Source organism: Leopardus geoffroyi, chromosome C1 (assembly GCF_018350155.1).
Source record: "Leopardus geoffroyi isolate Oge1 chromosome C1, O.geoffroyi_Oge1_pat1.0, whole genome shotgun sequence".
Lineage (NCBI taxonomy): Eukaryota > Metazoa > Chordata > Mammalia > Carnivora > Felidae > Leopardus > Leopardus geoffroyi.
In genome coordinates, this window is record NC_059328.1 from 100,749,223 (window position 1) to 100,771,301 (window position 22,079).

The 22,079-nt window shown below is 49.9% G+C and overlaps 1 long non-coding RNA gene across 1 annotated transcript; it reads left to right on the forward strand.

The window, feature by feature from the left end:
* The first annotated feature begins 20,956 nt into the window (after nt 1-20,956).
* Nucleotides 20,957-21,803, forward strand: LOC123596688. Its single transcript, XR_006711806.1, has 2 exons — nt 20,957-21,044; nt 21,362-21,803. It is a non-coding gene; the product is annotated as an uncharacterized LOC123596688 (long non-coding RNA).
* The last annotated feature ends 276 nt before the right edge of the window (nt 21,804-22,079 follow it).

A 22,079-nucleotide genomic window follows, 5' to 3' on the forward strand; every position in this document is an offset into this window, starting at 1 on the left:
TCTAGCTCAGGCTGCCTGAAGATGTAGACCCTTTCCTCTGCTGCCTTATTGCCAGTGACATTAAATACAGTATATGACAAGAGTTTATTAATACTGTACTGCAGTTGACATTCCTTAGTGATAGTGAAAGTCGCTCTTCACAATAACCCTCCTCTCTCTTGTTTCCCTCACCCCAGCCACAAAGGTTTGCAAAGGTAAATGCGGGTTAATTGCTTTGTTTTTCTTTATATTTTGTATTTTCTTTATTATTTTGAATTATATTGCAATATTATATATTGCTATCATGTTTATATGAATGTATTTGGGTTGTGGAATGAATCATCTGAGTTTCTGTTCTTTTTCTTAGGTATTTTTTAATGTTTATTTATTTTTGCGAGAGAGAGACAGAGACAGAGCATGAGCAGGGGAGGGCCAGAGAGAGAGGGAGACACAGAATCCGAAGCAGGCTCCAGGCTCTGAGCTGTCAGCACAGAGTCCGATGCGGGGCTCGAACCCACAAACCGTGAAATCACGACCTGAGCCAAAGTCAGACGCTGACCACTGGGGCACCCAGGCGCCCCTTGAGTTTCTGTTATTTCTTATGGGGAAACTCGCTTTGATATACAAGTGCTTTGGATTACGAGCATGCTGCCGGAAGGAATTATGCTCGCAAACCAAGGTTTCTACTGTATTTCAAAAATAACTGGTGGAGAAAACCCGTTAGCATTTCCCATAATATCACACAGAATACAGTTGAGGAAAGCTGCCTGAAAGAGAACAAGCACAGATAGATTCCGCAGCCCCCAGGGAGCAGCGCACAGGTCCAGCCCCCGCCAGGCTCTTGAAGACGGGGCACACTGAGATTCTGCAGCCCTGCTGATGTCCTCCTCACATACAGGGTGATATCTGTCTCCCCTCTTTCCTGAGAGGGCATCCAAACCCCAGCCTTCCTTCAATCTGTCCAGTTTAGAGCTGGACCAGACGCGTGAGGCCCTCGGTCCACCTTGCACCCCAGCACTGAATACTTCGGTGACAAGGAACTCCCCTTGGGGAGCGACGGCCTGTTTTATTTTCACATCACTCAAATAGTTGGTCCTTGCAGAGAGCTGAAACCGCCCCCTCCCCCACCCCCTGTGAAATTTCACCCTTGGTTCCGGTTCCTTCCTGGGAACCCAGGCAGCATTTTGCCTTCTTTCACATGACTACCTTTCAACAGACAAAACGTTCCAGTTCCTTCAACTTTGGGAATGATGGTTCTTAATAACTTGGAGGCTTTGGACCACTCCTTAATGCCACAAAAAGTGTGGACCATCATTCCAGAAAAAGTCTGCATGCACCGCTCCCCACTCTGAGCCCATCGTGGATCCCTCCAGAACCCACGGACCGAGGTAGAAAGCCTGAACTGGAACGCTAAGGCAGACTCCAGAGGAGGAAGGGAGCTCACCACCCACTCTCCTGACCTCACAGAGACTCTAAGCCCCTCGATGCCCCCGTCTGCACCTGCCTTCTGCTGCCATCCACTAGGTAATAAAGGGTTAACCAGCTACCTTAGTTTGTTCCCAAGGAAGAGGATGGATGAGGACACCCCCAGTCCTCTCCACCTCCCCCTGAGCCTGCCCCAGGAAGATGTGCGACTTCAACGCCTGCTGAATCCCACAGAATACTCCAGGCTGACCTCCTCTCCTCCTCCCATTCACGTTCCTACCTGAACGAGCATCAGCCCCCAAATGCCCAGAGATCAGCCTCTGCTGCTCTTTGGTTTCATTTCTCCTTTTTTTTGTTTGTTTCCTGAACTGAAGCAGGAAAGAGGTGCCCCTCCCAGTGCTGTCATTTTACAAACAAAAATGGGATGATACAGCACCCACTGTTTAGTACACTGCCTTTTTTGTTGGTGGTGGTTTTGGGGGGGGGGTTGTGCTTAATAATATACTAGGCTGCTTCTCCATGTCCTTAAATAGTCTAGATTTCGGAGCGATTCTGGAGAGAGGGGGGCAGGGAAAGAGAAACATAGAGACTCAGGAAGACAGACTGAGAGGAAAGGAAGTGAGGCAGAAGGAGGGGAGATCTACGGTCGGACGGAAGCTGAATCTCATCTCGAAGGGGTCAAGGGGCAGGGCAGGAGTGGGCTTTGGTCTCGGGTAGCTCAGGGATATTTTGCTGCCCCTTCCACACACAGACACTTAGCACATTTGTGGGACTCCTGAGGGCCATGCCTGCCACCGCTCGGGCTTGGGGAGCTTGGAGGCTATTCAGCTCCACAGGAGAAGCACACAGCCTGGGCTGGGCCGGGAGGGAGCCCTGCCTCTCCACATAGACCTGACTTCTCCCCCCTTAGCGTACTGGTTGCCCTCCAGAGATGCAAACTGTTTTGGCAGTGACTTCATGAATGTGCTTGCATCTGTAATCACCAGCAGGTTTTTTTTTTTTTTTATTTATTTAAAACTTTTGTATTTTTGTTTTACAGAAGTGTTCTACAAGCACCAGTCCTTCTTGGGAAGCGTCCTCTGCCCCAGGCCCCCTGTCTCCAGCTGGGGCGGGCCACTCTTCTCTAGTCCCATAGCACCCAGGCACCCCCTGTCCTGGCCCGTGTCACACTGGGTTGCAGTGATCTGAGAATGCAGTGCTGGCGGGGAGGGCCTGGGTGCTGTTCACCTCAGTGTCCCTGGAGCCCGGCTGGCAAACTATCCTGTCAGGTGATTCTCAAACTGTGCCCAAACTGTGCCATGAGGAGCCCCGAAAGGAGGCGGCGGCTTGGGGGACTGTGGATATGACTCTGCCCTCCCTTCCTCTTTAGTAAAGAGCACCTCTGCTTGTTATGATGAAGTATTGGGTTTCCCAGTGAAACTGCACTTTAAAAAGAGACTTCTCTGTTTTAAAACAAAAAGTTTTAAAGGATCGCCAATCCAGTCTGGTTCTTCAGGTTATGTGTATTTCACATATTCAAGGCACCTGCAGAGGAGATAAAGTTGAGTACCTGAGCACCAGTCTGCTCCCTTCCTCTCTCCGCTAGTCCCCGCTGTCTTATGTGCAACACCCCTACCCCCAGCCCTGTGGGCTGAGTCCCTGTGGTAGAATGAAGATCCTTGTCCTCTGTTCAAGGAACTTGGTCAGGGACGAGCAAGAGGAGGATGTTTCTACGGGACAGGAAGCCTTTGTGCCCAAATCACTCCAACTTTATTCTCTTAGATCAAAACCGCATCAGGCATTTATGCATGACCGCTCTGGGTAACTCCAAGATGTGTCCAGTATCCTACGGCTAAGTTGGGAAGCTGATACCCAAACATCTGGGCTCATAAGTGTCCCAAAGGCAGGGACAGCTGCATAATTCCCCTGTACACTGTGCAAGTGAAAACAGCACTTGTGGTGGAAAGAACGGGGGCCCTGGGTCCAAAGATCCGGATTTTGGTCTCCAGCGTCTACTTTATAACTGTGTTTTCAGACACAGTTATTAACTTCTGGGCCTTGGGATCTTTCTCCCGGAGCTCTTTATTCTGATTACCAAATGAGATAATACATGTGAAGAGCTTTTATAAGCTATAAAGGCCTATTTTTAAGTGGTGATTATTATTGATGTTGATGATAAACCCGAGCCTGGAGAAAGGGAGGACAATCCCATCTTACAGGCAGCAGAGGGGACCTTGTCCCAGAGAGATGAGGCCCCAACGATTTCAGAATTTTCTTTGCCAGATGGCTTGGCTTTATTCCCACCCTTGAAAAGAAACAGGTTGTCCAATTCCTAACCCAAGTCTATGGAATCCAGAATGTCTGATGGACCGTGTACCCTGGGGGTGCTGATGGGAAAGGCCAGTCCAAGCCAGCGTGGGCTCTTTTCAGCAAGGTCCTGCCATGGACTGCCGCTTATTTGCCCCTGACCTCTACTAATGGATTCACTGCAAAGTGGTAGGCAGCTTAGTTGGGGGAGGCTATTGGGGGCCAGCAGTCATACATGTCAGGCAGATCTGTGTAGCCCAAAGCCACTTCCCGTTGGCTCCCCCTGCCGCCCCCCAGCAGTCCCTGACCTTCCAGCTTGTGGGGAGCAGCTAAGGGGTTGCTGGATGACCGGAAGCTCACCAAGCAGCCAGAACTTTAGAAGTAGACACCAACATGCCAAGGAGGCCACAAAGTGGCCAAACCCAGACTGCAACCCATTCTTTCTGCTTCCAAGTCCAAGAGTCTTCCTCTGCCACGATTGGCCTCTACCTCTTCTAAGGAGGACACTTCCTTGTCCTTCACACCCCAGCCTTCCTATTCCTCCTATTCCGCCTTCCCTGACTCCAAGCACTGATGCCTCACCCTGGCTGAAGTTTGTGTTTGTAACGGCAGTTAAGAGGAAAAAAATGTTCACGGTCGACCAGTGTTGACTTAAATTATTTTTTTACTTAAATATGTGCTTGTATGAAGCTAGGTATAAACTGCTAAATCATACAAGCCTAAACCCAAGGTAAATATACCAATTAAATATCATATAAAGGGCGCAACAAGATCAAAAAGTCCAACATAATGGAGAAGGTGGTTTTATTGAAGGTTGCTTTCCTCTCGTAAAATGACAGCCAAGGTTCACGTTCTTTGGCACCTGGCTTTGCCATATACTGCATACCAGCTGGCTCTATTGGAACAAATGCAAAACCAGTTGACGTCGCATGGGCTACATGTAGAGCAAGCACGTTATTTCCATATTACATATGCCTCTGTCCTTCACGCATTTGTTTATGCCGATTAACATATTGCTACTTAGTGCCAAGTGTCAAGGACGGCCTTGAAGCGCAGCCATGAGGTGGCATCGGATAATTTAGAACACACGCTTGTACGTTAACTTACCATAGCAACGAACACAAGGAATGTGAAGATTCTCCATGCCAAGCTCACGGACCCCTAGAATGTGTTCCACTGGTGACTGGTCCTTGGCTTTGAGAAAAGGACAGGTCCTTGGTGAGATGACAGGGGCCGGTTGGGGGGTTGCTCTACACTGCCCTCTCGTGGTGCTCTCCTTCACCACATCTTCCCTAGTGTCTTCATCTTCCCAGCCTGGTTCAAGAGAGGCAGGGTCTCTGCCTGAGAGGGGTAAGGGGACAGAGGACAGCAGCAGTGGATGTCAGCACATTGGCTGGTTGAGGGTCTCGAGCAACAGGATGGGAACGGCAGCCGAGATAACCTAGGTCATGGTTCAGTCTGAGCTCTTTTTCTCACGTGATCCTTCCTCCCTTGCCTCTGGCAGTCACTCTGGAGGGTACCATCGTTCGTGTTGAAACATGGCAGAGTATCTATCTTTGAGGAAGAGTCTCAGACCCTCAAGGGGGCATGTGGCACTTCCTGGGGCAGACCACTGAGAGTGAAAGGAAGGGCCTCAAAAGCAGAAGCTGCAAGTGATGGGCACCCTGCAGCGGGTGGGCGGCCCTCTGGCTTCCTCTGCTCTCCTTCTGGATCCCCAGCTCCCTGCTCTTCCCACCTCCCAGGGAGGCTAGAGAGAGGCAGCTGCACCGGGAGACCCTGGATTCTCCAGCCCCATCTCTGTCCATATTAAAGCATGGGCTGGGGCCCGGGGGGTGTCCCCAGCATTCCCAGAGGGCTTCCAGAGACAGATCTCAAACACCTGAGAGCTGGAAACCTGTCTTCTTCATGACTCTGTCCCTTTGAAGAGGTCAGAATCCTACCTACTTGTGCAACTCCAGAATCACACAGACCAGCATTGAAATCCCAATTCTACCACTTACTACTTGAGCCAAATTTCTTAATGCCTGTGAGTCACAGCTCCTTCACCTGTAAAATGGGAATGATAGTGCCTTGTGAAGAGAACTCCATGGGATTCCATAGGGGGGAGAGAGAGAGAAAGAATAGGAGAGGGCAGAGGGAGAAGGAGAGGGAGAGAGAGGATCCCAAGCAAGCTCCATGCTCAGCATGGAGACCAATGTGGGGGTCGATCCCACAAACTGTGAGATCATGACCTGAGCCAAAACCAAGAGTCAGACGTTCAACCGACTGAGCTACCCAGGCACCTCTGAGATGAATACTTTTGAAAGTACCTTCCTGAACATTCAGAAACTCCCACACCAAGGCTCTCCAATGCAAACACCCCCAGCTATAGCCGCCCTGCTGGCTCTGTGACCTCGCCACACTGGTCACCAACCACTGCCTGTGCCATTGAAGTTGCTGAACATGCTGTCATTCTTCCCCAAACAAGGACAAGCCTGGATTTTGTATCACGATTTTCATTTTTTCTCTCCCAAAGGACTTTCCCACGCCACGAGCTGCCTATTTGGCCCTTCTTGGGTATGTGTTGTGCTCTAGCCTGAGATTGTGGTGAAGCCAAAAGCTATTCTGAGGTTGTCTTTAGCCTCACAGCTATTTCAGGCTCCAGTTTAGACGTGGGGAGGGAAGCCAGCACTCTCTGCCTGAGAGAGTTGTGTCTCAGCCACAACTTCCAAGACTGATCCTTTTATGCTCCTGACACCCTCAGATCCAAAATAGCCCCCACCCGGAGGTGGTGACTGCAACCAGCTCGGATGCAGCGGGCCTGTGCATGTGCAGCCCAGCCTGCAGGGCTGGAGAGATTTCTGGGGGTTGAGACTGAGCTCCGGAGAGGCAGCTGGCCAGCTGCCAGCCTTCGAGCTGGTAGGCTTGCGAGGGGAGAGGTGCTCCAGTGGACGCTCAGCTTCCAGTCCTATAGCCAGATGAGGGAGCTCACTTCTGCCTGCTGGGCTCTCAGTTTGTATATTTCCTTCTGGGCCGCCGTTCATCGGTCTGTGCCACAAATATTACTGAACGCCTGCTGTAGGCCAGGCACCGTCCTGGGCTCTGGAAGGGCAGCCGTGGACCAAACAAACACAAATCTCCCCCTCGGGGAGCTGATCTACAACAAAAGCTGTAATACCGAATTGGCATTGATCTTTATACTTTGCAAAGGGCTTTGCCCTATCTTTTCTTAACAGAAAATCCTCTTGAATAGTCCGGGCTGATATAATACGTGTAGTTTTATACTTTCCTGTTTTCATGCAATCCTTCCAGTAATTCCCAGAGTTAGACACTACCCCATTTTACTGACAAGGAGACAGAGACCCTGGAAGAGTCAGTAAATTGTGCGAGGTCCGCACAGCCAGTAAGTGGCAGAACAGGAGTCCAAACCCAGGTATGTCTGACTTTAGGGCCCACGCAAGATCTTAACTACTATGCATAGAGAGGCTGGTGGCATCCACTTACAGAGGCTCAGTGAGACACAAAGTTTGCCAAAGGCAAATTCTGTTCCATGGAATGATGTGACATCAAAGGCTGTGGAAACCGCATTCTCCCCGTGCATACCTCCTTCTCCCTCAGCCCAAGTGGATGGAACCGGACTCTGCTCAAGTGCTTTTGCGTTCTAGGTCGCTTCCCACCTGTACACCGAGATGGTTCCTGGTCCTGCCGGCCTTCGAGGAACCATCTGCTCTGACCTGCCCACCCGGCAGCCCCTCGGGAGAGCTCTTCTTCAACACAACCTGGCCCACGCGGTTCTGATTTGCATCTTTCTCCCGCCAGCAAACAACACGTCCCAGACAGGGTGTGGTGCCCTCCTCTGCCTTCTTCCAGCCCGTCAGCTGCTCATCTGATAGGCTGCTTATCTCACAGTTAAGAATATACGTGTCTCATGCTTGTCTGCACCACTCTGCACATTGCTGGCACTGCTTGGGGCTCGACCAACGTTTGCTGAGTGAGTGTTAAGGGCGGGGCAACTTCCAGCCATTTGTAGTTGCCTGGAAAGGTTGGGCGGGTTATTACTAGATGTTAGCTGCCTCACAGAGGACAAGTCCTCCTTTATCTTCTTTACCATCTGGGTCATGTTATTAATGTGGCCCACGGTAGTCAACGAATACTTGTGGCTTCTGAGTATTATTGTGAGAAGGCATTTCTGAAGGCTTTGACTGGCATTCTAACCCCTGGATCCCCTGAACTGGAAACCCTAGTGTGAGATGGCTGGGGTCTGAAGCAAGCCAGGGTGTTCTGGTATCTTAACCATAGACTGCCCGCCTGCCAAAGAAACTATTTTGAATAGTCCAGGAGGACATGGAGGGAGCTACCTTAATGCCATGGCAGTGCTGTGACAATACACATGTCCGTGACTTTGTGGCTGGGTTCTTCCTCCACGAAGCTGCTGTTGTCCCAGAGACCAACCTGTGACAGTCAACAGCCTGACTGTCATCTGGGTGGCCCTTGAGATCAGCTCTCCAGGAAGAGTCTAGCCAGGCCACAAGGACATGATGTTCCAATAGCATTCCCTGAAGCCTCCCCTAGCATGGACCCTCTTACCAAAGCACCTGCAGACTAGCAAAAGGCACCTGAAGATTCCTCAATGCCCAAGGCTTGTGTAGATAATCTTTCTTTAAATCTCTATTCCCTCCTAACCCAATAAAAACCTATTTTTGTCTACAATTCCTAGTTTAAGCCCAGGCCTCCTCTAACTGGTGACCTGAGAGCTAAATGTGTCCAACAGACTCTTATTTTGGTCCAGACAGGATTAAAAAAAAGAAGAAGAAGAAGAAGAAAAAAGAAAGAAAAGAAAAAAAAAGAAAGGAGTGTTATTAGGCAGGGCAAGCATTTCCTAGTTGTTATGCTTCCCACCAGCCCCATCATGTTGTAGAATGTGTTAGGAACGAGGATATGGTTGCACTGCCGGGGCCTGAGCTCTGGATCTACTCCTAACTAGCTGTGGAACTTCATCTGTCTGTTCTTCAGCTTCTTGGTGGGTAAAATGGGCATCATCCATGTCCCCTTTGTCATATATGGTACCAATCTCAGAGGTTTGCCGTGTTAAGTGAGTGTTTAATGTTTAGGACAATGCCTAGCATTGGGTATACGATGAATATTTACTGGGCACCCACCATGGGCCAGACTGTATTAGGGACAGGGGATATATCAGGGAACAAACCAGACTAATCTCTGCCCTGTACGCGACATAGATAATAAACACGAGAGTAGATTATATAATAAATGTAGTGGTACACGTTATAGGGAAAGATGAAGCAGGGAGGGGGTGGAGAATCCTGGGGTGCAATCTAAAAAGGAGAGCCAAGAAGACCTCCCTGAGAAGATAACCTTCCAGAAAAGACTGTAGGGAGGCAAATAGTAAGCCATGTGGAGCTCTGCAGGGAAAAGTGTGCAGGCTGATGAAACAGAAAGCAGAAAGCGTAGAGGCAGCCTGTCGTGTTTGAGAAAATGTCAAATATTTTTATTATTATCTGCCTGGTCCTTGGAGGCATTTGAATTTGTGACATTGCTAGCGGCCGTGGAAACTGGTCCTATGACTCTGGTCTTGACTGGGAAAGAGCACAGGGGTGGGTGGAGGGACAGCATGGATAGTGCAAAGGAAACAAGAGTTGTGTTCACTTCCTTTGCTCGAGGGGGGCTCCCTGAGGGCAGGGACCATGTCCCCGGGCTCTAGGCCCAATGGTTGCTGTCTATCACTGTTAGTGAATGCATGTGTGCGTGCATAAAGGCAGTGGTCCTGGACTGCAGGGTCTGGGAGAGAGGAAGGAATAATGACGGAGACGGTAGGGCTGAAATGAGCTAAACATAGGAGGAGGCTCGGCCTTAGAGGCCCATGTTTCTAGTTGTGCTGATGATTCTGGGCCACCGGCTGATGGCTTTGAAGGGAGTTTTGTTTCCAGCTCATTAGAAACGGTCAGTTGGTTTAACTGCAAGGCAGGCTCTTAATTTGATGCACATCTAAGCAGATTGGAGACATTTTTGCCAGGGTTGCTATTTTAGCAGGCAACAATTTGCGTGCCCACCAGGAAACCAGGTTTGGTATGAAAATAGAGACTTCCCCTGGCGTCTTGTATTCAGGAACCAGCAGTAGCTGGCTTTCTATCCGTGCTGCTTCTTGTCTAGGAAACAAGGCCAAAAAAGGGGGAGGGGGGTGGAAAGGGGAGAAGACAGCGACTGCTGAGGTGTGTGCTATTTGCAGACGCAAGACAGGTGGGAGGAATAACACCCTGGTTGGGCTCTCGTGCAAAATGAAGATAACCACACATACGCGGTGAAGGTCGGGATTCCATGCGATGGCCTATGAAAAAGTGCCTGCACATCATCCCTTCCTTCTTGGCTGGAGACCCATCTCCTTCCTCTGCTAGATCAAGAGAGGACGGTCTCTTCTGTGGGAGATATAAGCCCCAGGACGCACGAGAATAAAAAGAAGCAATCCAGCAGGGAGCAACAGCAGGCATATGGGATCCTCAGATATGAGGGGCCGGTCACTTGAACCCCAGTCCAAGGATGACACCTGGTATGGGGAGCTGCAGCTGGCCACAGCTGTCCCCCAGGCTGGCCTCATGGGGCTCCCGCTCACCTCTGGCTGCCCCGTGAGTTCAGGCGTGCAGTGACACAAGACACAGCCAGAGACGGGAAGCACAAGTCACACGTGGCAGGTGGATTTGTGTGAGGCCTGCTCATGCTTTTCCACCTCTCAATTTTGCTCTTGTTTGGAAAAAAAAAAAAAAAGAAGAAGAAGAAGAATCCAGTTCGTATGAGATTCACATATCCTGTGTAATTTTGGTCGTCACTATCCGAACCTCATCTCAGCAGAAAGGGGAATTCATAGCTACCAGAGGGGGGCATGGATGTGGCTAGAATAAGAGACCCAGATGCCACCTGACTCTCTACTATTCCTTTGCCTGTTGATCTCTGCCCATCTCATTGCAGCTGCAGTCTGGCTTTCTGGAAACAAAAGCGGCAATAGCCTCCCGCTGTGGCAGGTGTCAGACCTCGACTTTCTTGATTTGGAGCTAAAAATTCCCAGGAAAGGGGCGCCTGGGTGGCTCAGTCGGTTGAGCGTCCGGCTTCGGCTTAGGTCATGATCTCCTGGTTCGTGGGTTCAAGTCCCGTGTTGGGCTCTGTGCTGACAGCTCGGAGCCTGGAGCCTGCTTCGGATTCTGTGTCTCCCTCGCTCTCTACCCCTCCCCCACTTGTGCTCTGTCTCTCTATCAAAAATAAATAAATGTGATTTAAAAAAATGTTTTTTTAATTCCCAGGAAAGAAGTTCTTTGGCTCGGCTGGAGCTAGGGCCCATCCCTGGGTCAGTAGGCCATGGCCAGGGAGATGGGGTCATGCAAGAATCGGGACGTTCTCATCTTCCTGGGTGCGCTGAGGGCATGCCAGGCAGAATGTCCATGACTCTTATCTAAGGTGCAATCCTGGAGACTTTAAACGTTTAGGTGGTCACTGTCACCTTTCAGCAGGGTATAACGTGGATGATTTGGAGGAAGGGTGGGGGTGAGGGCTTCCTGAGGGTGAAGGGGGGGTGCGGTGCTGTCCCAGAAACAGGCAGCCTCCTCCTCAGACACCGCGTCAACTCCATTCCTGTCCTCGCCCCTCTCCCACACGCCCACCCCCGACGGTGTCATGAGAGCTGTCTCTGGGGGTTATTCTTGCAGAGTGAGCAGGGTGAGTGCTCGCCTTTCAGACATTTTGCCTGACAGCGTCTTTCCTGTCTTTCCTTTCTTCCCCGCCCCCCCCCCCCCCCCCCCCCCCCGTTAGGCCCTCCCTTGTGGAAGAACGATTGCCCTGGCGGTACACACTGGTCCTGGCTCTGTAGGCACAGGGAAGGTTTCCTGGAATGATTCTGGGGTTTCTCATGATCCAAGGGGGCGGTGGGAAGGGCAGAAGCAGGGCAGCTGGAGGGCTTCACAGCGAGAGTTCATGCACTTGGACTCCATGGTATCACCCTTAACCCAACTCCATGCGGACGTCTCTAGACATCCATGCCCCTCAGGCCTGTGGGTCTCCGTGCCAGGAGGACTAGCTGAGGCCCCAGTTTGGGTCAGTTATGTGTCCTGGGTCAACCAATTAGGGACATTCATTTTTTCATTTTTTAATTAAAAAAATGTTTTTAGGGGCATCTGGGTGGCTCAGTCGGTTAAGCATCCGACTTCAGCTCAGGTCACGATCTCGAGGTTGGTGGGTTCGAGCCCCGCGTCGGGCTCTGGGCTGACGGTTCAGAGCCTGGAGTCTGATTCTGTGTCTCCCTCGCTGTCTGCCCCTCCCCCGTTCATGCTCTGTCTCTCTCTGTCTCAAAAATAAATAAATGTTAAAAAAAATTTTTTTTAATGTTTTTAATGTTTATTTATTTTTGAAGGAGAGAGAGACAGAGCATGAACGGGGGAGGGGCAGAGAGCGAGGGAGATACAGAATCCGAAGCAGGCTCCAGGCTCCGAGCTGTCAGCACAGAGCCCGAGGCGGATCCCAAACCCACAAACTGAGATCGTGATCTGAGCCGAAGTTGGACGCTTAACCGACTGAGCCACCCAGGCTCAGGGACATCCATTTTTAAACATCTTCCCCAACGAAGTTATTTTCAGTAGCAATCATGAAATACAGATAATAATAATACAAACAACACCAGGAAAGAAGTGCGGTGAAAAAGTTCACTATTAAACTTTGTATATACAGTCATACCAGTAAAAAGTAAATTAAAAAGTAAGATAGAAAATAAAATAACTATTGCAGTATAATGAAGGGAAAAAGTCACGGAATAACTTTTTTGCATTCATGTATTTTTTGGAAAGAAGGAAAATAAGTTTATACTCGCATATTGGTCTGTCACAGTAATGAATAATATCACTTCAGTTTTTGTTTTTAAGTTGTAACTTTTTGCAAATTTTTTGGTCAAACTTAATATTTGCATATTCACATTCAATAGGCGATTTAATAAGATTTATCCAACTGTCTTTGCTCATGGTTGACTGAATAATACTTTTTATCAATTTTACAGGATTTTCTTCCTGTGACGTAACATATAAATAAATAGGAAAAGTTTGGGGTGCCTTGGTGGCTCAGTCAGTTGAGCATCTGACTTCGGCTCAGGTCATGATCTCTCAGCTCGTGGGTTCGAGCCCCACGTCGTGCTCTGTGCTGACAGCTGAGAGCCTGGAACCTGCTTTGGATTCTGTGTCTCCCTCTCTCTGTCTCTCTGCCCTCCCCTAACTCGCATTCTTTCTCTCTCTCTCAAAATATAAATAAACGTTAAAAAAAATTTCTTTTAATGAATAGGAAAAATTTTATTTATTTATTTATTTATTTATTTAAAAAAAATTTTTTTTAACGTTTATTTATTTTTGAGACAGAGAGAGACATAGCATGAACAGGGGAGGGGCAGAGAGAGAGGGAGACACAGAATCTGAAACAGGCTCCAGGCTCTGAGCTGTCAGCACAGAGCCCGACGCAGGGCTCGAACTCACGGACCGTGAGATCATGACCTGAGCTGAAGTCGGCCGCTTAACCGACTGAGCCACCCAGGCGCCCCGGAAAAATTTTAAACATAAGGATATGTTGGGCAGAATTTATTAAAATCCCATTTCACAATAAATTCTAGGAATGGTAATACCATTCATGTCTCTGTGTCTTACTCATTGATTCTAGTAGCTTTCAAATGCTGACATGGTTGACAATATTCTAGTAAAGTAGAAAATCCATTATACAACTCAATTATTTTTTGTTAAAACTTCCAAAGTTTTTGTTCTATAAAAATCAGAGTTAATGTCTGAACCATAGCAAACATTGACACTATTTGCTTTAGATCAAGTGTCCAGTTCTTGGTGACAATGATCAAGGTTATCACATGCTGTCCTTTTGATTCCTCCAGTCAGTGCAAGCCAGTATCTTCTGTCATTTCTCCTGGTGTTCACAAAATGACAGAATGGGAGTCATTTGAGTTCTAGTTCTCCATTTTTGTAATCGCTCTCTCATTGTGGCTTGTTTTGAATCTGCTGTTTGGATGCAGGAATATGTACGATAACAGGGGTTGGGCCCATGAAGTGAGCTTGAATGAACCCAAATCGTCAGGAATTTACTCCGAACGAATGTGTGTGGCTGAGTCTGCGTGTGCCCGGGCTTGGCCGCATAACTGGGAGTTCTCCAAGTTAACTCCCATGTAGAATGCAAATTATAAAGGATAAGAAATGAAAATGTGCTAATCTGAAGCTTACATACATACGACTTAGAAGGCAACCATAAGCAATTGTGTAGGACTCAGACCAACAAAAGATTTTTTTCAGGAAGGAGTACTTTATCACTGACATTGCTTAGAATTGCCGACACATGGTGATAATAAAAAGCAGATTGATTTCTATTTGGTTTTATTATTGTTTTTAAATTCTCTGCAGACTTCCTTATTGCCTGAACCCAGGGTAGACTGTTCCCCTGCCCCGCAGTTGGTACCCTAGTGCATTCAGTTGTGGTGGTGGTGGGGGGTGGTGGTCGTGGGGGTGGTGGGGAGAAGTTCACGTAATAAAATAGACAAAGACTTCAAAGGCTCACCCTGCATTTCAAGGACTGTACTCAGAGAAGGGAGCACTGCTGTGGCTCAGGCAGCTACTCCACGTGGTGTCTATTAGTCTCCTCAGTTGCTTAGCATAAAACACACACACACGCACAGCCCATACGCTTCATCCTGTAGGTCTAAGATGCTCCTGCCCAGCACGACTGATGTGCCCACATACAACCACATATGCAATGGGCTCCAATTCCAAGTCATATCAGCTACCGCATCCAAGATGATATCATGGAGCCGTTGTTCTCAGTCTAGATAGCCAAGTGATCGCCATTACTCTTCTTGTCATATTGAGATCCCATCTGATATCCATCAGGCTATGTGTTACTTAGCAAACAAAACCACTAATAACACGCCCTATCCTCAAAGTCTGTGCTAACACAATTTCTCCCATCTTAACGATATTCCTTAGCCAGTCCTCGTGTATGACTTCTTTCTCCTCTATGATGGTCCTGCATAACCCACTCCAGGTTGTGCTGAGTTCAAATGCTGGCCATAGAGTGGGCATTATTGAGCAGTGGAACCCGGTAGGGTGGATAGCTAGTTTTCTCTGGTTGCTGGGATTGGGGGTGCAGTGAGGAATGTTTTGGTGGGGCTTGAAGGCTTTGATTCCCCGCTTCCTCCGGCTCCTCCCTCATTCCTTAGTTTCCATGGCCAGGATGTCACTCTTTCCTGATCATGCTGTACACACATATGAAACTTAGTGAGTTTGTAAGTGAAAGTGCAGGTATAGTTCAATAGCCTGAAATATCAGTTTCTAAAGTTGTTTTTTTAATGATCTCAAGTTGGTAGCTAGTGGGATCATATTAAGACCTTAACTTTGAATTTATGTCTATGAGGAAGACTTCTGGGACAGAATTTGCTGTTCCCTTACGCAGGTTATCCCAAGGCACTCAGAGGCAACCACCTGACTCTGGTCTCAGCCTGTGTCATTTCTTTTCAACTGCTTTATGGTGGCAACTATTGGGTCCCCTCAAACTCTAGCACTGGTGAAGTCCCAGGTGACCACAAGAAACACACTGCCTGTCACTTTTCACCAAGCTTGCTAATTTCCTATCTCTGAATAAAGAGGATTATTGTCTTCACTCCCATCTCAGCAAAATGACCTATTACATTTTCCTCGCAGGTCTGAAATTTGCAACATACTCTCTAGAACCCATTTATGAATTATTTAATCTTATTATTTGAAAACCTCAGAAACCGACTCTAGATGATTTCAGCAAAAATAAAGAGAGGCAGACATTTATTGGAAGACCACTGGGGCATCCAGATGGTGAATGTTGAATATACAACTCACCTGTGGAAGGGGAGAAACTGAAGACCTCAATGGCGGGCATTTGCAGCCCTTCTATAGTATCCCGTTATTTTTTTTTTTTATGTTTATTTTTGAGAGTGAGAGACAGAGCGTGAGTGAGGGAGGGGCAGAGAGAGAGACATACACACAGAGCCTCAAGCAGGCTCCAGACTCCGAGCTGTCAGCACAGAGCCCGACATGGGGCTCGAACCCGTGAACCGGGAGATCATGACCTGAGCGGAGGTTGGACGCTTAACCAACTGAGCCACCCAGGCGCCCCTAGAATCCTGTTACTAATGTGCATTAGCAAACAGAAGTTCAGCGTGTCTCGGGGAGAATCTGAAATTGGCCGAGCTCAGAACTGTTGTCTGACTATATCAGGGGCAGAATTGTGTGGTACAGACCAGGCCTGTGGAGGGTGGAGACAGGGCGATATGCCTTGTTATCAGGGCCTGCACCCAAAGAAAGGGCAGTTCTTTCGAGATAGGCAGCCTCTGCTTCGGTTTTAGGGGAGGAGGAGGGTGTATCATCCTCTTCCTTCATTAACCCTTGCCCCGCCGTAGGTCCCACTCTCTGTACACCTAGGGCCCATTCAACAGTGTGTTGACCGACTGATAAAAAGATGTCGTTGGCCAAAAACAGGAGGCTCTAGAAGAGGTTCAAGACCAATGGACCTCTGGATAGGAAGCTGGTGGTGATAGGGTTAGAGAGAAAAGAAAACAAGGAGATGATTCTAAAATCCAGAGAAGAGAATTCAGGAGAAACGCATTACTTTGTGTGACTCTGAGGTTTTTCTCAGCATCCTTAGCTTCCGAAGAGCCCTCCCTTCTCTGAATGTGAGCTCCTAGCACCTGTATTGCTCATTTGACTCCAAGCACAGATACTCTGCCTTGCCCTGTACATTTCCACAAGGAAGCTCCATGTCCCAAACAGTACGTCAAGATCCCCAAGGACAGAACGCGTGTTTCCTTTTGTTTTTGCATCTCTAGTATCAGGCCTGTTGCCCCTTCACACACTAAATATGCAATGACTGTATTTTCATGATGACAATTGCCATGAGCATGAGTGAGAGAAATAATACAGGAAATTTTCCTGCCTACTTATGTCTTTTGATGCTTAAAAAAAAAAAAAAAAAAAAAAAAACCCTTAAGTTAATAGCATGGCAGTGACAATGTCTAAAATTTATATTCCATTTGGGTTTTTTTAATGTTTATTTATTTTGAGAGAAAGAGAAGGTACAAGCAGGAGGGGAGGCAGAGAGAGAGGGAGAGACAGAATCCCAAGCAGGCTCCACGCTGTCACCACAGAGCCTGGCGTGGGGCTAGATCTCACGAACTGTGAGATCATGACCTGAGCTGAAATCAAGAGTTAGATGCTTAACCCAGGTGCCCCTAAAATTGATATTCCATTTAGAACAGGATTTAAGTCATTGGGTAAGTAGAGCTTAGTTCATTTTTCACTCACCACTAATAGTTATAATCGATGCTTAATCGGTTGTTCATTTTTTCTCAAGCTCAAATAGATTACATATTTCTAAGTCTACACGAGACAATGTCTGTAAGAAATCTAGCAAGCTGTCTTACGCATACTAGGTCCTCAATAAATGGTAACTAAAATATGCTGGTTATAAAAACCATTCACCTTGGGGGTACCTGGATGGCTCAGTCGGTTGGGCGTCTGACTCTTGCTATAGGCTCAGGTCACTATCCAATGGTTTTTGGGATCAAGCTCCATGTTGGGCTCTGTGCTGACAGTGTGAAGCCTGCTTGGGATTCTCTGTCTTCCTCTCTCTCTGTCCCTTCCCTGCTCACACCTTCTCTCCCTCAAAATAAATAAATAAACTTTGAAAAAAATAAATAAAAATCATTCACCTTGAATCACTTTTAGGTCAAACTTTCCAACTAAGGCCCTTTGGAGTTTTTTGACATCTTGATTCTCAAAACCCTTACAGGAAACTTGTGTTTATCCTGGTTGGTCTCAGAGGGTTGAGGTGGGGGGACCCAGTAATCAGATCTCCCTGGAGAGGTATTCTTTCTGGTCCCTCTCTTCACCTCGTGCCTTCACCTTTTGGAGAATCAACCAGAATTATATCATCTCTCAGAGCCTCTCTGGAAAAACGTGTTGCGATCGCTTCGCCTTGGCTTCTTTTTTTTTCTTTTCTTTTCTTTTCTTTTTTGAAACAAGAAACACTTAAAACTATATGGTTATCATGCATCCGGGAAAGGGCTTTCTTTTTTCGCCCCTTCCTTGCTGTCAGATAAAAGCAAAACTGGAAGAGGAAAATCACATCGCAGGGCGTCAAAACAGTCTCAGGGGTTGTGTTGCTAACCCAGCTCTAAGTTTCTCTTTCCCCCAGACTCTTCCTTGAAACTTGATCTTCTTAGAATAATACATGCATTCTCACAAACAGAGCTCCTTTTCAAGAAGAAGAGTCAGGAAATTCAGGCTAGGGGCTGGTGTCTCCATGCCAAACGACTACTTTCTGGCTGTGTCCTTTCTCTGCCTCAGTTTTCTGTCTGTACCGGAAGGCAATAATCGTTTATATCTTACAGGCTTGTTAGGAATTAGAAGGGCACCTGGCACATAATAGGTCCTTGGTAAATATTAGTTCTCCTTATTTCTACTGGGCACCTCATTTGGGGGTAATCACCATTTGCCAGCCACTGTGAGCGGGCGTGTGGGCGCATATGTCCATACCACATGTCTGTTTTATTCGTTACTATATCTCTGTACCTGAAACAATACTGGGCAGAGTAGGCACCCCCAAAACAGTATTGGGGAAATCCCTAAACACATATATGTGGGCACACACACACACATCTATAGACACAATTACACACACACTTCACACACACACACACACACCACACACACACACACACACACACACACAATTATGAATATAAATTGTTTTCTTGCCAGGAGTCTTGATATTAGTCTGGAAGAGGAAAAGCTAGCAAAGAGAAGATCGTGAAACGTTTGGTTCACACAGTCCAATTTCAGAAAATATCTTAGTGTACAAAACTGAGGTTTCAAGAGAAGAGGTTAGCACACCAACTTTGCGGGAATCGAAGAGGAGGGAGCAGGAAGTTGTCCCGAGCGGAGCAAGAAGATACAGCAGAGGAAGGGGACACAGGAGAGGCAGCCGGTGCCCCTGCCCTCTGCCCTCTGGGGAGGCAGTCCTGGGGCCTTAGGGTTTTTTCCAAGGCAGGTTTGCACCCTTTCCAGGGCTTCCTCTAGACCAGGTGCCTAGAGAGGCAGTAGTGAGTCCCCTCTAGCCATCGAAAACTTCACACTGAACCCATCCCGTGTGGGGTCCTTTCCTCTGGGCATCCCCGAGTGGGCACAGGTCCACGCAATTGCATGGAAACACAGTCCCCCGCTCCCCAGTAACTAACCACCCGCGTGGGGTCAATGGATGAGTGGACCCTGGAGGTGACAGGCGGTGGGGGAGAAAAGTGGTGTGGGGCAGGGACATTGTCTCCAGGGAACATGCCCATGAGGGGAGCCACGCCAGGCCGATGGCCAGGGGATCCCCAAGATGCCCCCGTGTGTATCACAGGCACCCCCATTCTAGAGAAGCACCCCACTCAGCTCCCGTGGTTGGAGACCTTCGAATGCGCAACGTGTTCTCATGCTGTGTCCTGATATCTCGAGGCTGTGGTCTCAGGAAAGCCCACAGGGAGAGCCTTTTCCCACTTGCAGACGGTGGGTCCGGTCTCACCCCCGAAGCCTCTGGTCACGTGCCCGGAGGGACGCAAAGGTGACACTGGGAGGCCCAGGACTGGCCGGTCTAGCCTGACACGGCCCTGATCCGACTTGTGAGTCGCACGAGCCTCCCTGTGTCTGTGAGTGTGTGTGAGGCTGTGTGTGTTTGTAAGGATGGGACGTGTGGGGGAAGCCACCCAGAGCAGGAGCAGGCTGATGGGAGGGTCATGTCCACACCCCAGGTCAAGGGTGACTGGGAGGGACAGGGTGAGTTGTGTAGAGCTACAGGACACAGGGACACATTCTGGTGTCCGTCCCCGAGCCCGGCCGGAAGCTGGGGTCCAGGTGCCCTAGGGGTCGGCACACACCAGGGTCTGGGCTGAGCAGGGGGCCATGACCTCAAGGAGACTCCACTCGGCCCTCTCCTGTGTTCTGTGCCAGGCCCACCCCTTCCTCATCCTTCCACGGCCACGTGTGCCCACGAGCCTCATGGGATAGCAGGCACGGGACATGTTTACAGGTGGCTCCCTGATGGCGCCCCTACAAGTAGATGCCACAAGGACCCCACTGTGCAGATGGGGAGACTGGGGGGTCCCAGGAGTCACGGGGTCTGTGCAGGGTCTCAGCACTGGTCAGGAGGAAAACCCAGGTCTGAACCCAGCTCTGTGGCCCCAAAGCCGTGGCACCGGCTGCACCAGGCCTCGCGGGGACGTGTCTGGGCTGTGTTGGTGTCACTGTAGGGACAGGGCATGGGGTGGAGGGGAGCCCTTTGCAGCCTGGGAGGGGCTCTTGTAGGAGCAGGAAGCCGGGTAAGGGGACCCCAGGAAGTGACCTCACCTCCCTGGTCACAGAGCCCAATTGAACTCAGAACCCGGGTCACCAGGCACCCACGTTCTGGAGACAGCGCCCGACTGGGCTCATTCGTTGGGACACCTTCGCCTGACGAACATGTTCTCCTGTTGTATGCCCGCGTCCCGCGGCTGCCGGCTCAGGGGAGCCCGTGGCCGCGACGCTTCCCAACCCTGGAGACAGGGGGTCAGGTCGTGCACAGGACGCCTCAGGTCTCTAGCTCGCAGGGACCCAAAGGTAACACAGGGAGACCCAGAGACAGCTGGTCCAGCCCGACACCGCTCTGATCTGACCTGTGCGGCCCCATGTCCCCCCGTGTGTGTGTGTGTGTGTGTGTGTGTGTGTGTCTGTGTGGAAGGAGGGGTCGTGTGTGGAGGGCCCACCCGAGCAGGTGCTAGCTGATGAAGGGGTCAGATGCCTGGTGGGCCGGTCAGGCTCACACTCGGTCAAGGCTGGTTGGGAGAGACAGGGTGTGCTGGGGTGGCCCTCTTGTCCCCGATGTTCATCCCGAGCCCTGTAGGTGGATGTCACTGTGTCCCAGGCGCAGGTCTATGCACACTCAGGTCTGTGTCCAATCTGGGAGCCACAGGTGGAGAGGGTGGAAGGACACTGAGGATGGCCGGGCACGGCTGTGATGTCTCCGGGACGGCCGCGGGTCACTGTCTTTACAGAAATCAACCGATGAAATCGGGAAACGTCTTGCCGAATCCCGATACACCTGCCCTACAGAGTTGTACGTGTGCCCCGTCGGCCAAGAGGGCCACCCTGGACCGAGGGAAAGAGTGGCTGCAGGGAAGTCTTGGGAAGCAGAGCCTGGAGATGACCTGGGAATGCCTCCTTCACCGCCCTGGCCCCCCCACAGGGTCCTGGTTCACGGGTCCTGGGATCAGGACCCGGAGCCCCCGGAGCCAGAGCCCGAGGGTGAGAAGGCTGGGGTGGGGGATGGGATGCTCGGGCCAGGCGGTGCTGGGCCACCCAGGGAGGAGCCCCCGGGGGCTGGTGTGGGGCCAGGAGCAGAGACTGAGAGCCCCGGGCTGCGGACTGCAGGGGGCAGAGGTCCTGGTGTGGGTTCCTGGCCGCAGCTTCTCGGGGAGGCTCTGGGGTGAATTGTGTGTCTGCAAAGGCCCCTGGAGAGGCTGTCGCTGGGTGGGGGGGGGGGGGGGGGGGGGGGGAACCTTCCCTCTTCTCACCCTGAGGCCTTGGAGCCGCTGCAACCATCACTCTGTTTCCTTCTCAAGAGTCCGGGACAGGAGCAGAAGCCGGTGTGGCACCAGAGCCTGACCCAAGGGCATCGGGGTCCTCGGCGTCTCTGCAGGCAGGGGTGGAGTCTGGGGCGACTCCTGCAGGGGCTGGAGAGCCAGCAGGTGACCTGGGACCTGTGCTGGGACAGCAAGCACCTGAACAGAGTCAGCTGGTTCCTGCTTCTGCTCCCGACACTGTTCCTGCCACCGCCCTTGTTCCCCTGTGGATTCCGGCCACAAATCAAGGGCTCAAAGGCCTTCGAGGGGTGTTTCTTGTATTTCTAATTGTTGCTCCAGTCCCAGTCCCCGACCCCTCCACCAGAATGACTGTTCCTCTTCTCCCTTATCCTTTCTCTCCTCTACCTTTTAGGTGCTACCTTATTTGTTCATGGTTTGTTTAAAATCCACATTAATCTTCAATAAAAATTTATTTATTTTACGTTGTGCAATTCCTGAGCACTGGGCACGCTCACTATGCTGTGAACCATGCCACAGAATATTGTTGCAGAATATCTCGGTCCCCAAGGGTCACCATGTACCCGGAGCCCTCACTCCCCATTTGTGCCCCCTCCAGCCCCTGGGAACCCCCAGTCTGTTTTCTCTCCATGTTCCGTTAACTACTCTGGAGGTTTCCTTCAAGTGGAATCTCGCCAGAGATACCTTTGGGTCCGCACCGACTTTTCAGATGAGACAGATTCATTTTTGTACTTTGTGG